Below are 18,118 nucleotides of genomic sequence, written 5' to 3'. Positions count from 1 at the left end.
GACTTCAATTAGCACTTTATGTGCCTGCTGAGATAACAACTCCTATAGTAAATAGGATTGGTGAAACTATGGATACTCCTCAATCGCAAAGAGGAGCTTCAAATAACCAGAGAGATAAGAGTAATACGGTTACACCAACACAAAGTCATCAGCCTAGAGTTATTCCAATTAACCAACTGCCAAGTAGTAGAGAACGAAACATGTATGAAGGGCTAGTTGCTGGATATGAGGATGAAGATGATGATCTCTCAGAGAATGAGACCGAGTTTTTTACGGATGCTGCTACAGTAACCCCAACAATTGGCTTGCATAAGAGCTCAGTGCCTTCTAAGGATAAAAATCAATGGACTACTGTGAAGCCAAAAAGAAGCAAAAGGATCCAAGAGCGTTCTTCAGGAGAAATAGAGCCTACGCTTGCTATGATGAAGAAGGTAAAGTCGCTAATGAAAAACAAGAAGATGAGAAATCTTGAAGACTACACCAAAGAGTTTTGGGATGATACTTTGGGACTTACTTATGTGTGTTGTGCTTGCGAAGGTTTCTTTTGCAACTATGAGAAAGCACAGACTCATCTTAGAAAGGATCATTCTAAGATTGTTAAAGAAATCATGACTAGAAAGTAGGATTATCATCTCTACTTTTTTAAGTTCGATTGTAGGATGACTAATATGTTATCTTATGTATGTTAGGTTTGAAGCCTGTCGATATAGTGTCTTTGTGCTCCTCCTTTCAATGATCTAACTCTTAGGGAGGCTTAGCTTGTAAGGTTTAACCTTTTGCAATAATATCAGGTTGGGGTATACCTTAACCCCAGCTTACTTTTTCAAAAAAAAAAAAATATCAATGACATTATATGAAGTTTTCTCTAACGATTTACCCTTCCACAACAAAGTGTCAGCCTGATTTGTAGAATTATCTATTATACTTATACCACTGATGTTTTGCACAATCTGTCCTTCCAAACTTTCTTGATCAGAAGACAAATCAACCTATAATAATAATAATAATAATAATAATAATAAATCAGGTTGCATGAATAAATAAATGGGCAGATAGTAATTTCATTAGAAACAAAAGTAGAGCAAGCCAAAATATTTGCGTGTTAACACCGGTTGGGATTGGTAGGTGAATAATGTGATGGTCTAACTTTAGTGGCGGAATGAATTACGTCATGTGGCATATTCTTTCAAGTGGCAGTAGCGAAATTTTTTTGGTATTCTTTGAAATTCATGTTTACAAGAAATTGGTCAAGATTTACATTAAAAACATGAGTTTATTTTATCGGTCAAGATTTAAAATTCTACAACTTTTTTTTTTGACATTTTTTGAAATTTAAATGAGCTCAAATTTTGTAGGAATATTATCTACGGTAAAAAGATAACATCTACAAAAAAAATCAAGTCGTAAATAAACTTATAGAGTGATGAATGCCATTGTATGAATTGTTGTATAAAAAATATTGTATATTTATATAGTAGTTTAACTATGACAATTTATATTCACCTATGAAAATATGTATTTACAAAGTAATTTATATTTGCAGATGTATATTTGCATATAAAAATTCACCTTTTTAAATTACTAGGGGTATCTTAAATAAGTTTGTATTTGCAGATGTATATTTGCATATGAAAATTCACAGCCATGTACTTATTGTATTCTTTCCCCAAATACTAATTTGTTTAGGGATGGTAAGGGCTCATGCCGAAAAGAATGCATGTATCATGTGTCTACCAAAGGGTATAACAATGAGGCCAAGAGAATGAGGTTGATAGAAGTGTAGCACTAGCAATATCCATGGAAGAATAGTCTATTGAGTGTAGGAGCATATTGTGGATTAATTTTCAAACTGGTGACAAGAGAGGATACCATTTGGGTTGATTGGGCTTGGAAGCAACATATTAAGGAAAAACTTTTCTGGTCCATGAGTATACCAAAAAACTGCTCATGGACTTGGAGGAATGTGTTGAACACTAGAGTGGTTGCAAAGAAGTTTATCGAGTATTCGATAGCAAATGGGGAAAACACTCTCCTATGACATGACATATGGTATTCTCGATCTCCGTTGATCCAAGATGTCGAAGCTATAGCTGGTTGGAATTTTCCCCTGAACTCTAAAGTGAGTATTCTCATGACTGATGTAAGCTGGAATGATGAAGTACTAGTACAAGGTATACAATCTCCTACACTGAAGGGAAGCATAATGGCAGTGGAGATAAATCAGGACCTTGACGCTGACTTCGTAGTCTGGACGCCACATCAGAGTGGACTTTTTACCTCTAGCAGTGCTTACGCAGCTTTGTCTCTTGAACGAGAGAAGAAAAGATGGTACGTGTAAAATGATGTGGGGATCATGGGTGATGCCACGACATTCCTTCACCACTTGGCAGTTATTTTCGAACAGTATGCCCACACAAGACATGTTAGTCCGCAAGAAAATTCTCACTCCGTCGGCATGCTTTCTTTGTTCCTCCAGTAGGGAATTCTCTGCTCACCTATTCTTTGAGTGCCAATACTCTAAAGATTTCTTCTCAAGAGTAAAAGGACTGCTGGGCATCTATATAGACAATAGTAATGCAAATAGGGAACGGGAATCTTTGTTGAGTTTGTGTAAAGTACCAGAAGTGGGTGAGATATATAAGGTATTCTTTTGTGCTTCAGTCCACTTCATATGGAAGGAGAGGAATGACAGGAAGTTTCGCCAAACTACTAAACCAGCGGAGGCAGTGTTTCACAAGTTGGTTTGTGACTTAAGGAACTATCTCCAAGTACTAAGACCGAATGTCAGAGACAACGATATGGTTAGAAACCTTTTCCTCAGGCTTAACATAACCACTCAGTTTAAGCAGCAAGTGGAATCTAATTGCTCTTGGGCCCCTCCTATGGGCAATAGAATCAAAGTGAATGCTGATGGGGCCTTGAACAAAAATGGGCCAAGCCATGGGGTGTGATGTGAGCCAAAGATGGTTTAGTTGTTGCAGCTTTTACGAGGGGTGGAGGACATAGATCAGTGATATTCCAAGAACTAAAGGCGGTAGATGCTTGCTTGGAGAGATGTTTGCTCGAGGGTTTTATGGAGGTTGAAGTGGAATCAGATTCCATGAGAGCTATTAATGTAATCAACAAGATAGAGAAACCTCCCTGGTATTGTAGAGATGTGGTGGCTACAATTGAAAGGAAAAAGGTTAATTTTAGGTACATAACATTTTCACATGTCTTTAGGGAAGTGAATAGGGTAGCTGATTACCTTGCTGGACTAGTCCATAATCATGAGCTGAATATTGTACATTTTGTTAATCCTTTAGATTTTTCTTTACATAACATTATAAATGAGGATGCAAGTGGAAAAATCTATGTAAGGAAAAATTGATCTAATACAGGTGGGGGGTCTGCCTAACCCTAGCTTATTTGGGGAAAAAAAAACCTCGCATTCTCAAACTCAGAATTCCCCTTGCTTGACTCAACTTTCCAGTAACTCCTCCCTTAACTGCTCTCTCCCTAGTCTCACTAACTTACAAGTTTCAATAACTCCTCCCTTAACTACTCTCTCCCAAAACTATTCCAAGGTAACCCACAATTCTTTCTCGTTCTCACACGTTCTCCTCAATAATGATCCGCACACACAGTTGAAGTGCATTTTGATAACACAACTTCTTTATCTCCATACTTCACTCACTCTCTCACTCACTCTCTTCTCTTCAGTCTCACTAGATAAAAGTGTTTCTATTGAAGAAGCGCCTGAGGTTCCTCCTCAAATGGTTGAATACCCCAGGATTGAAACTCTCCAAGGTATATATGCAATTTTAAAGTGAAAGTTTTAGTTTTTAGATTTTTTTGGTGATTTGAGATGATGGGTACAGATAATTTTGATTATTAGCATTTTTGATGTGTCATTTGTCTAGGATCGGTAATTAATAATCTGTTTGTCATCAAATGTGAAAGGTAAAGAAAACTTGAATGGATTAATTTCCCAATATATGGTTAAAAACAAGCATGTTTTGAATTTACGTGTTGCGCAAATACAATTAAGCTAAGTCTCGTGATGGTTCATCTAATTGTATAATTTACTACAAGTGACTAATTGTATAATTTACTACAAGGTTAATGAATGTTTCTGCTTTCTTTAGATACATTTGAAGTTTCTTGGTGCACACTACTTTCTTACAATACTCTGTCCAACTTATAATTCAATTCAATGAAATATATACAGATTTATACACTAAGTTGTTATAGACAATGTTTAGGGTCCCGGTCCCTTAAAGTATTAACCTCATTGAGACTAGATAAACAAAACTAAGGGACCCTTAAATGATGTTTGATGTATTTTGTCTCCTTCTCCTTCAAAAGGTTCTTGGGGCCATACTTTGAGTCTCGTGATGGTTTATCTTCTTTGTATAATACCTTAGTATTTTAGATTCTCATCGCTCACCTGTCATGTGGAATGTAGTATGTACTTGACCTTGAAATAATTGGTGATCCTAATAAATAAGTAAAGTTCTTGGTACTATCTTGATCGTTCATGAGACAAGCAGTATGGTAGGAGCCATGTTACATACCCGGTTTGTAGTCGATGGATACAATATGTGTGTGTGCTTGAACAGATAAAACTTTGTTAAATTTTGTAATCTCTATTGATGTAGGTGCTGTTAAATCTCCATGGATAGAGTGCCAATAAATAGGTCACATTTGTATATGCAGGATGACCACATCTCTTCCTTACTCTTGGCTGGAGAGGTAACTATCCTCAATTAATTATTCATATTATTAGTTTTTTAGTATTTTTAGATTGTTAATTTATTTTAGAATCAGTAACTCTTCTAATTTACTAACAGCCTAGACCAATTGTGCGCACACACGACCACAATTTGAAACTAAAGCTATGGGAGCTGTCGAAGACCCAAGAGGAGATGATCAAAGATATGGGCTTCAAGCAGTTGAGGAACAATGGGCATTTTCAAGCAGATAAACACCTTGTATCTGCTTTAGTAGATCGTTGGAGGCTGGAGACCAATTCTTTTCATTTTCCTGCTTTCGAGATGACCATTACGCTTGAAGATGTAGCGTATATACTGTGCTTAAATGTGTTTGGGAAAGCGGTGGTCAAGAAATCCAAATTGTCTGCAAGTCAAGCGTGTAAAAAATATTTGGGTGTACGACCTCCAAAGACAATAGTAAGAGGGAAGAGTGTTAAACTATGTTGGTTGACACATATATTTTCCACAGTTCAAGCTGGTTTAAATGTTGATGAAAGACAATGCATAATAGTGTATGTGCTCTTCCTAATTGGAAGCACAATTTTTTCAGAGCCTGGAGGCCATAATGTACAAACTAAGTACCTACCTCTCCTTGCAAATACGCTCAAGTGTGGTTAGTATGCTTGGGGCAGTGCTGTTCTTGCATTCCTATTCTGTTGCATTCCTATTCTGTGGTTAGTATTCTGGAGGGCATCACTTCGATGTGAACCAAACATGCATGGTCGAAGAAGTAATTGCATTGTTTCAAATCTGTGTGGCTCTTCTACTCTGTTGTCGGTAGGTATTTTTGGTTCCAAATTTAATCGTTTTAATTATTAATTGTGTATTGATGAATTGTTGTTCCCTAATGAAAATTTGGTTGTAGTCGTGGTTTTACAAGAGATTTAAAAAATGGCAACAGAGGCGTCAACCAGCGATTGTATTCCCTGCTGCTTGCCAATGGAACAACTCCTTAAACCGACCTTGCAAGCACATATACAAATTTTTGAGTGAGGAGTTGGACAAACTTCAGGAAGATCAGGTTAGTTGTGTGTTTGATTCTCAATTCGACTTTTTAGCGGTCATGTGAAAAAGTAGTTAATAATACCAGTCATATTATATATATCTAACATGAAGCCATCCTTTATGATTATGAGTCGGGTATTCTTGAATTTGAAATAAATGTATACGTTAAATATAAACTAACGTGTATTTCATTAGGTAATTTGGCTGTCGTGCGATTCATGGGGGGATGCTCCTAATTTAGCACTGGATTCTTCTTGTATTCAACCCTTGTCTACATGGTTGATCCAATTTGACATCCTCGAGAGGTCTATGCCTGAGAGATGTTTGAGGCAGTATGGGTTACAACAACACATATGCCATCCCCCATTTAGATGGAACCGGAAAGCAAAAAGAGCTTATATGACAGCTGCATGAACAGAGTGGGATCAGTGGCGGTTGTGGGACTGTGTCAAGGCGGAAATAAGATTTCGCGACAACACAGGCAGCGTATCTAGAATGGTATGTGATTCATAGTGTCACTCACATCAGACCATTGTCTAGTCGTGAGTCATTGCTAAATGATAAACTAAACAAATAGGTAATTCTTTTATAAATTTGCGAGTTTGTTTGCTTCCGGTACTTCTTTACTAATTTATTCAATAACTAATTACTTATGCAAAATCGGCGCTTAATAGTACTTAATGTTGTGGTTAGTGCAAAATATCCATAACATGTTCTGCTGAGTTCAAATTTGGAGAAGTAGTACAAGTTATGGAAATATATGCCTTTGTGAGCAATAGTAAATAATCTCTTAAAACCTCTACACTTTGTGGTCATCGTCAAATTGAATGCCTCATGATTTATTCATTTGCCTTATTGCCATAGTCTATTGATTTTGTATTGATTGAATGCCATGATTTCTTTTAGACCTGACCACCAGTTAATCAAACTTGATCATTCATGACTTCAGGGTTTAAGTCATGAGGGGTTAATTTATATTTTTAATTTTTTTTTTAAATTTTTAATTTTTACTTATGGTATTAACTTGATCATGCATACACATTATAGGCAATGGGCCTAGGCAGTAGGCCATATAATATGGCATAAATCAGGTTATATATGTAGTAAATGTGAATGCATAATGCCATGCTTTTGTGATTTTATAAAAAAAAATTGGATTTTGTATCTTTATAAAGCTTGAACTTTGGCACTTTTATAGTTAACCTTAACTACTTATGTGAGTTTTTCTTGTCCTATGGTTTGTACTTTGCATATGTGTCAAGTCCCAATATCTTTGTAACTAACACTGCTTATGCTTTCTAATAAAGTAATCGTTGTTTTCGCCTAGCGAGAATGCTTGAACCTGTTTTTCAGCAAATCCCTGGTGTCATTATCCCTCAAAAGTTGCGAGACTTGCACAATGAAATATTAAGAGATGCGGCAAAAGTCGCGACGGCTAGAGAAAGTGGTTTGCAAACAAACCATTTGGAAGTGGATCCTTATGCGGCACCCACTTATTCCTCCCCAACTAGTGGTAGTGACACTGATAGACAGGCTGAAACCATCCGTCACCTAAAAACTTCCATGCGGTCACCATTTGAGCATGACCATCTTCAGCAAGGTAAATGCAGTTGTGCATTAAACATATTCTGTCCATTTCTAATGTATCTGATATTTTTGTGTAGATAGCAATAATAAAGGCAAATTGATTGCAAGAGAAGCAGTTCAAGGGGATAATGGAATGGGTTTGTTGAGTGAGCATGGTGCTAGAAGGTCATATAGTGGGAGAGACTCAGAAGAAGACACTGATGAAGCTGGAAATGGTCAGTATCCCTTTTCAGTTGTCAATACTTGTGTATATAGTACATGTCTGTCTATAACAATCCCTTTTCTTATATAGATGTTCCATTAAAGAAAGGAACTACAAAAACCCAAAGTAGAGGTGATGCAAGAAAGATTGCCACCGTCGAGGGAAATGAAAGGCTTGGTAAACAAAGTTCGGCTGCTTGTACTAAAGGTAAGTTTTTTTTACCTAATTCTTACTTTGTCAATTACATATTGTTTACTCTTTTGTTGTATGCGTACGGGTACGAGTGTCGGTTTTGGTTATTGGTATAGGGAGTCATACACGATGAGGTCTGATCGTCTGAAACTGTTTCAAGGAGTGATTGTCATATAGATAGTCTTATCATATATATAGATAATGTCTTAAAAGATTGTTTTGATGGCGACAATTTTGTTTCGACTCCTGACTCCTGAGGTTTTATTTCTTGCAGTTTTGCAATGTATATACTTGGGAAAACTGTCATACTCTTCTTTGTTATTGTTGGTTGTGTGTGATGACTTCAATCCATTCTTTGGCATGGCGATCCAACTCATTGAGCAAATGGCGAACTATTTACTTTGAATGCAGTAAGAATGTAGTTAGTTAAATTTCTTATAAGTCTCACTCATAAAGAATTGTGTCATTGTGGTTTTTTTTTGTATGTCGTTTCATAGCTTATTTTATTAGTCTTTCTCACGGAAGTTCATCTATTGCAGGATCCTCACAAGAAGTAGTGCAATAGCAACAACCATCAGACCTACAGATTGAAATTGGACCCACATTGAAGCCACCAGTAGCCGGAGTAAGTAGTTGTAAAAAGCGGCGTTGTACTATTGCTTTAGAAGAAACACAATCTACTTCTTCACCAACTGTTGGCAGAATAACCAAATCAAAGAAGGGTTTCTTCATGTATCCAGGTGAAACAGGAGGCAACGAAATGGTAGGGAGAAAAACAAGAAGAAAAAGATTTCTACTGAGAAGAATAAGAAAGAGGTCAATGTTATTGATCTCGATGATTTCACTTCTGTTAGTCGACAAGAAGTGAGGTTGAAAGAGCTAAAACGATCAAAATGCTTGAGATATATCAGGGACGATGACAGATAAAGATTAACGCAATGCTATAAAAACATTTTCAAGAGCATAATATTATGGGAGGACAAAGAAGGAGAAAGATGTTTGGCAGGAGTGGAGCTTGAACGGCTGCTGCATAATAATATGCTCTTAGGCGACATAAGTTATTACCTAAATTCTCAATCATACACTACTGTAATTCAACATTTTACTAACTACACAGCTTTTTCTATTTTTTTTTTTTTTTTTTGTTTGTTTTCGACTGGTTCGGAAGTTATGTTGGAAATATCCCAATAACCGAAATCAAATCGCTCGTGTTTAGTTCTTGGGCATACTTAAGAACATCAAACTCAATTCCACATACTTATAGTTTATGAGGGCAATATATAGTCTATAACACCTAACATCTAATATTACAGTTTTTTGTTTTTTTTTTGTTTTTTTTCCCCATAGAGATACATATCACCTGAGATGACAGATTAGAAGTTAAGAGAAAAGTGTTTTAAGCACTTGGTGACGAGAAGGTTGGAAATGATGACCAAAGACAATAACGAGGTGCAGCATGTGCTCTTCCCTATCGTTGTGGACAGCCACTTCACAATATTGGAGCTAGATTTGTGTCTAGCAATGAATTGGAAATTCTACAACTCCATTAAAGCAAGAGAAAATCCAAATAATTGCCCACACTACAAAGCTGCACTGCAAATGGTAAACAATGAAAATAGAATAACACGTGTAATATGTCTTCGATAACCAAATTTATTAGTTATCTCCTTCAATCTAATATTAAGCTTAATATTTAGACTTGTATTTTCTCATTCAACAAAAGGCAAAGGTTCATGAAGAACTTGCAAACACTCAGTTGGAACCTCCACATTATGATCAGAATCCATGAAAAGCCATATTGATTGTTGATTGCCCACAACAACCTTCGGATTCGTAAGTACTAAGAACTATTTCATTTCATCCCAAGATATAAAGTTTTGTGCTGAATACTACTAGTATTTGGTTTGTTTGTGTTTTAGTCTAGTGGTACTTGTTGTGCAACAAAAGTTTATGTTTTAGTATAGTGGTACTTGTTATGCAACGGAAGTTTAGTGGTACTTGTTGTACTAAAAACAATGTTCCCTTATATAGTGTGGGTACATGTGTAGGTCTAAGTTTTGTCAACCATGACATTATAAAAGCCATACTTCAATGTTATGTCACTTCAGCAGGTCACTTTTCTCATTCGGAATTGAAACACCGAATAGACATAATTCTGCATGTATGTTGCCAACGATGTCATATTTTTCATTTGGATATGTTCAGCTCTGTAATGCCAAATAGAAACATTTCAAACATATGTCGCCAACAGTGGCATACTCTGACAATACTGTGGTAAGGACTTACAAGGTATTAAGATTCATAGTTATCAAATCATATATCGTATCATATATTGTTTTCCATTCTTAAATTTCTTAGCCTGATCACAATTATAATAGAGAAAACCAAATTTATACTGCTATAAAGTATGACATACAACAGTTTGAATTCATTAACTTATTACTACATAAATGAAAAAGGTAAATAAGCGAATATTCAATAACGAGTTATATCATGCAAGTTATTGAACCTATTTTGTAACCTAGTTGGGAGCGAGGTTTGAAGGAGGATCTTATTGGGGAGCGCAGAATTGAGGCTCCGGAGTGGGTGCAACACGTGTGGTATACAAGGATCCTGTAACTAAGTGTCACTAACACGGTCAAAATATGACAACGCCCTTAGTTTTTCTAGTATTAGTTTATTTTAATTTCTTACTAATTAAAGTTGTCATGTAGTTAATAGTTTATGCCCTCAATCGTTTATATTTAATTATTTAGAAAAGAAAATTAATGGTTATTTTGAGTTCTACTGTTGGTAGGAAATTGTTTTCTACCAGTTTACCTAGTTGAATTCAAGTCTTAGACAACACATTAAAAGGAGACTAAGCTTTGAAAATGTACACAATTTGTTGATCATTAATAGTATTTTTTGTGCCCCTCTCCCATTCAATTACCTTATTTAACTTAGTTGAAGTGTTCTTCACTTCTGCTATGTGAAATGACACCATTGCTCAAGGGTTGGTGGAGTTTCTCACGAAAACGGGCAACTAGGTAACTTTATGATCAAACCATTGAAGTTTAGGGGCCTGAATGGCATGTCATGGGCTCACCAAAGTTGTAGATCAAAAGTTGACATGGTAGAGTTGAATTCATTGCTTTTGAGATGCGCGACAGTTTAGGGACCCGAATTGGTTAAGATGATTTTGATTATTCTTCTGAGTCTAAAGTAAGAACTCTTTTCATATTTTAGAAGAATATATCATTTGATGAGTCACTATGGGTATATATTAGTTTCTTTGGTTATCGATTTGGACTATTGAAACTTTGGCTTCATCCATGGTGGCTTGGTCATGCAAGATAGAAGAAAACATGAATGGTGATAGTCTTTATATATATATTCTTCGTGTTTCAATTGGCTTTAGGTGGGAATTCTTATATGCTTAAGATGGGAATTCTTATATCCTTTATATTATACGTACGCATGTATTAACTTGCATTTCAAATCAAATGTGTGTATGTACATACACACGTCATATATTCTGAGAGTATCTTCTAAGCATTTATTCTGAGAAGTACTGAGTATCTTTGATATTCTGAGAAATACTGAGTATCTTCTACTAAAAAATTCTAAGAAATTTATTCTGAGAAATACTGAGTATCACAGAGTATACGTCATAGTATCAAAATTTTATTCTGAGAAATATGTTATAGTATCACAAAGTATCTTCTGAGAATTTATTCCGAGAAATAATACTGAGTATCTTCTACTCAAAAATTCTCAGAAGATATCAGAAAGAAGCTTTCTAGTCAAGAATATTTTACTAAGGATGGCTATATTCTTCAGAAGTTACCCGTTCCCCCAAATTGCATGTCGATACCCTAAATTTCTGATGGAATTAGCATGATGTCATCTGTAAGTTCTTACTTAATGTCAATGACTATAATTTCACAAGTTATGGAACGGTGCTTTCAGGTCTTGGTGGTTCTTACTTGTTGTCGACCAACTCTTATAGGTGAACCTTATTTCGTTCGGTTACCTTCTCTTCAAATGTAATCATTTGGGTAATTTCGAGTGGCAAACCAATTTCCAGGATCTTTATCAATACTCAAGAAATTTCTTAAACAAGTGGAAATTATAAATAGCTCAAGATTGGGCCCCATCCAAATTTCAAGTCTCATAAGGTTGAAGAGAATAAAATTGGTCTGCCACTCGAAATTGCCGAACGGATTACACTTGAAGATAAGGTAATTGAACGAAATAAGGTTCACCTACATGAGTTGGTCGACAAGAATTAAGAACCACCAAGACTTGAACGCACCGTTGTATAACTTGAGAAATTATAGGTAGTGACATTAAGTATGAACATACAGATGGCATAATGCTAATTCCATCAGAAATTTCAGATATCGATAGGCAATTTGGGGGAATGGGTAACTTCCTCATAATATAACCATCATGAGTAAAATATCCTTTACTAGAAAGCTTTTTTTTGGTTTCTTTCTGGTATCTTCTGAGAATTTCTAAGGATTTCTGAGAATTTTTTACTAGAAGATACTTAGTATTTCTCGGAAGATACTCAGTATTTCTCAGAATAAATTATCAGAAGACGCTATGATATATATGGTGTATGTATGACCGTATAGTATAATGTACACATGTTCGATTTGAAAAGCAATTTAATACATGCGTACGTATAATTCATGGTGGTTTGGTCAAGAAAGCTAGAAGGAATGGATGGTGATATTCATCTTAGCTTTATATGGATATATTATATTGTTGTTGTTAGAGATGTTTAAGAACTAGTTCATTTCATTGCAACAAATAAAGTTAGAATACTAATAATATTTTCCATGTAACAGGGTGGACTGTGGCATATTTGTGTGCAGGATTATGCAAAAAATTGGCAATTGTAAAGAGCTAAATAAGAGTAGCTTTACTCCATAGAAAATGTTGAAACATCGTGCAAAGATGGCTATGAAGATTTTGAAATGTAATGAATCATTGTGGTGTTAAAATGAGTCTTTGATAGACATGAGACTAAGATTTGGTGGAAGTATGGGTTCATGTAAGCTAAGAAGATTAAAGTGAATTTTATGGCTTTGATGTGATGGTAGTGGTGGCTGGGAGGGTGTTCTTTTAATTGACTAGGTCTGATGTATTAGGCAGGCTTGTAATCCCTTGTACGTAGTTAAACAAAAATGTGCGGATGATGGCTTGATTCCCTCAATGGATGAATGCAATCAAGGCTTCTTTTCATTTCTATACAGTTGAGTCTCTGTTGGGTTTCGTTTTTTGGTAAATGACTGGTATAATTGATGTAGGGAGGATTGATTGTCGTGGATTTCGCATTAAGTTAAAGTAAATGTCATATACTAATTGATTGATTGATTATATGTTTTCATGGATTTTCATGGATTAGGCTGTGCAGATGTCTAAATAGTAACAGAATTAAATTTCGATTGAGACATAGTTGCCATGGAATCTATTTGATTCTATCCTTAAGCTACCATGGAATCTATTTGATTCTATCCTAGCCTTAAGCTGCCATGGAATCTATTTGATTCTGTATTGATTAAACATCTTTCTTTAGTTTCCAAGTCTTGAAGAAGCTTTCAATCTTCTGGATTTGCATCGGCTGCCAACTAACACACTTTAAACTCATATTGTAACTTTGTCACCTGATTATTTGCATTGCCAAATACTTGATGAAGAGAAACACTAGTCAGTTTATGAAGAGAAACACTATGCCAATGTAACATTGCTTTGGCGTAAAACTCCACCAATGTTAGCCTTCCAGCTTCATCGATCTTGTAATCCTGGCAACTTTAGGAGTGGAATTTGACTCTTCAACACCAAGCTTCCACTTATTCTCTTTCTTTTGTTTGCCAACGTCAACTACATCTCTTTGTAGTTGCTGCATCGAAGGTCCTTCTTGCCGAAAATCTGATGCCCCTTGTACTGTCGGTGCACCTGCTTGTGTTTCCTTGACAATTTTGGAATTAGGCAATGGAGTTGGATGCCTTAGAACATCAATATAGAAAAAATAAATAAAATACAATTAAGAACACTATAATATCAGATGTTCTCTAATATACTAAAATAACAAATTGAACTATTTAAGTAAAGAACAAATTCACAATCAACTGACTCTCAAACGGCCGAAGAAATATAAAAATAGGGAAGGAATCGATTTACTCACCATAGTTTACTCACTTTTGTACTCTAAATAACGTGTCGGATCAATTAATCTAATGGCCAGTTTTTTGCTTAGGTGGACAGCCATGTACTTTGTTCAGAAGAAATATGGCTTTGAGCTTGAGTCGAGAACTCAATAACCAAAATTAGTAATGAGTTAAGGACAATCATGGGTCCCATTTCTTCTCTTTCCTTCCTTTCCTTTGTCTCTCTAGTCTGTACCCTAGTGTCTTTTAGTCCTTCTCAGTTTCACCCACTGAACTTAGGGAAATCATGTGACAATGACAAGTGAATATGGAAAAGCAATACACACCATCTTGGTTGGTTGGTTGAATTCTTGGTAAGACCATCTCTATCAGATCTTGCACAAAGTCCACATAAATATGAACGAGCCCATCTTCGTGAGGAGCCGAATTGGCAAAGAACTCTATCACCGCGTCGTCAGTCTCTAGTGTAATTTTCATGCCATTAACCAGCCAACAAACAGTAACATTTTCATCAGAGGGACATTCAACAACTTCTCGAATCCAATTAAATAACTTCACTCTTGTCATTTCATTAAACTGCATCTCTGGAGAATCAACAACTTTACCACCATTGTACGCCCACACTTTCATCCCTCTCATCTTTTTACTAACCCAAATCCCTCCATAATGGGCCCTAATGGATTTGTTATCAAGATGAGTGGCTAAAGTGTCACCAGTTGGAGCATCATCATCACTGTCATCTTCAGCCTCTCCGTTCATGTCACTGCCACTACCGGAGCTTGTATAAGTTGATACCAATCCAGGATCAGTTGTAGTCAGGTCACATTGCTCACTACTCGTACGTGGGTTTTGCTGTATTGAGGAATCTTTTAATATCTTCGCAAGCATCAAACGCAACTGTGGAGGGATTTCTTGATCATGAGTATTTAGCAGTATTGGTTCAACTAACTTTGCAAACTGAACAGAGCGTTCCCTTTGCAAGAAAGACGAAACTTATAATAACCTATTAATGATTACATCAATTATAGAATTAACCATAAGTAAACAAAAATAGCGAGACTATTGTAATGACAAGTCCATCATAGACTGACAACAATAGGGCATGGGTAGGTCACCATCACACTATTTATTTGAACACCAATTTTAATTTTTTTTCAAGTTATTCGTCACATCATAGTAGAAGTTGGGGTATAGAGCAAACTAATAGATTCACAAAAAATCACCTCTCGATTCCATCTATACATGAACAACAACTCGCTAGAAGCCAGTGGTGTAACTCGAGTCAAACAGTGATCCAGGTACCAATCCAGATACACTTCACTCGTATCTTGAGGGTAGTCTACTATGTGTTTGCAATGACCCATCCACCAATCATTCCACTCCCTAATACATCTTTCCATGAATTCCAATTTCGCTTCACGGTCCCATCTATCTGGCGGGGCTGGTATATGTTATTGAAACCCAAATTGCCTAATACAACGATCAGGCATATACTTCTATACATAATTGAAGTGGATCAGCCATGTCGGTGTCGGGACCAAGAGTGAAGACAAAAAGGCAAAATCAGGAGTATTCAGCCACTTATCCCATGGCTACCAGACAACCTAAGAAACAAATTAATATTAGTAATAGTATGCTAGACATAATGTGTTTTATAAATTGTTGAACTGATAAGACATTAACCTGATCCTCGCGGAGTGTGTTCAACTCATCTCTGATAACTTGATACGATTGTTTTCTGCAAGGTCGATCCTTGGTATATTTCCATCTGCAAGCCACAGGGAATACAACTTTTGGTTCACGAGTCAATGGATACAAAGCGGCACCTCTCATAAAACCAAGTTTACAGTCAAAATTTTAAAAGTTACATCAATTCCACAATATACAATTAATCCAAAAAAGTTCAACTATACCCAACAATACGTACCAACAACAATGTAGAAGAACCATACAAGTTGAGTCAAAAATTTGAATTTGTTCCTCTCCCGTACTCATTTGGTGTACGGCGGATTGATGCTCCCTTTAGGGCCTTAAATAAATTCGCAAAAGCAGCACTAGCCCAAGCATACATGGCACAAGATTCAATATTGTTCAGAAACTATAGGTACTTGGTATGGACACAGTTGCCCCCTCCTTCAGAAAATATGGTGCTTCCAATGAGGTACAGGGACATATGCAATTGTGGCTCTTGTCTGATGTTCAGATCCAACATTGGAAAAGGTATCTATCAACAATCAGATATTGATGCTTTTCCCTCTTACTTTGTCTTTAAGGGGTGAAATGCACAAAAATTTTGAGCAAACCTTTTCTACACTCCAGTCCAAGTTGTCAACAATGGCATTCCCAAAGATGTTCAAGCCTAATAGACGACCTACATCCTGAAGAGTAATTGTAAGCTCAAACGACGGGAAGTGGAAAGAATTGGTTTCAGGTTTCCATCGGTCAATCAAAGCAGATATCAACTCTCTGTCCCCTCGGAAATGTTGAATTTTTCTAAGGTATTGAAACCCCATTTCTGAAACCATCTTCTTTTGGTCTCCAGATAACTTCCACTCATGTAAATTTTTAGTGTGCTCATGGGTAAGAACCACTGGACGATCTTGTTTATCATTTACACGAGTTATTGGTTGTGAATCGATATGTGCAATAAAATTAAAACAGAGTAGAAATCGAAATAAATTACCACTCCCTCCACAAGTAACGACGATATATGGTCATCGTGCATATACAAGTGACTGCTGGTCCATGTCGGTATGACCGTTCCCATTTCGTGCAAACCACTTCTTTTGGTTCTAGTAGAAGCGCTGCAACGTAATCATTTAGATGTCAGTTGTAAGCAAGTGAGGATCATCTCCGACCACTATAATGTTTAAAATAATTTTGTGATGCATAATCGTATATGTAGGTGTTTACTGTTTATATAAAAACATAGTTTAAACTGTGCAACCACCTCAAATAAATAATAATTAAAAGATTGAGTATACTCCAATGAAACTATCTTAAAATGAACGATCAGTTTGGATGCTTATATGTAAGTATGTAACACAAAAAACACATTAACAGGGGCAAACAAAAATAAGAGGAAAAATAATCAACCAAATAAGTTAATAAGTTAATGCCCTCATATGTTAATAAAAACAATGCAACAAAAGAAAAAAACCGAAAAGAAAAAAGGAGTTTGAAATGGTCATAGGTGATATCTCTAAATCCCTAATTCCAAATATATATGTTTAGAAACAAGAAGAGTAGTGAAAAATAATTAAGAGACTAAAGAGAATACTTGTTACCTTTTGAAAGTTGGTAGAGTTTGGAAAAGAGTTTCTTGCGCATAAATGAGAGACCGAGTGAGGAGAAATGGAGGAGAACTTGGGTGGTATGTTCTAGGCCTTGAAACATACCCCCCAAGTCCCAGTTCGCTCCGATCACTAGATTAGAAAATGGATTAGGGCGGGGGATTTCAAAATTTGCTAAATTTAGGGGGACATAAAATCTTGGTATTTTGGAACCATATATACCGTAGTATATGTGAAATTTGAGATGAACTTGATTGGTCATTAATATAAGATTAAGCATAAGATTAAGATTTAGGAGACAAGATTTAGCGTAAACAAGTATTTAGTTTTACAGGTACAAAAATGGGGACAGCTTTAGGAGATACAGGCAGTGAGATAACGTAAGTAGCATCATGATCCTGTACCCTGTTTTCTTACTAAGTTTAGTAAACAAAATCCTTCTCCAAGTTTTCTTATCTTGTTCTAGCGCCCTTTTTTTCCACTTTTGGTAAAATCCTCCACTGCCTACAGTGAGAGTTCAACGGTGGAAGAATATATCTTTCACATCTTTTCTTTCATCTACTGGTAAAATCCTCCTCTGGTTATAGTGGGAGTTCGTAGTTGGATAAATCAAGTTCCCCTTTTGAAGGCAGCTACCTTGAGTTTGATGGCTTCGGTTCCATTTGGGCTCAATAGTGACCGACATCAAGTAAGGTTCACAAGGTCTACAGAAGCGGATGGAGTGGAAACATCAAGACAGGGAGAGCTCAGAAATAGTGTTTCGTCTAACAGAGACTTGTATGCTGATAAAGCTCGTGGTAGGATGAAACAAACAGTGGACATCTCAAGTCTCCCACATCCAACACGCAAAGGAGATAAGCCGGCCATTAAAATACCCCGAGCTGCGGTACGGTGGAAAAAGGCATAGAAGCTTGTAAGTTTGCC

Source organism: Coptis chinensis, chromosome 5, assembly GCF_015680905.1.
Source record: "Coptis chinensis isolate HL-2020 chromosome 5, ASM1568090v1, whole genome shotgun sequence".
Taxonomy (NCBI): Eukaryota; Viridiplantae; Streptophyta; class Magnoliopsida; order Ranunculales; family Ranunculaceae; genus Coptis; species Coptis chinensis.
Note: the sequence above shows the minus strand (reverse complement) of the source record.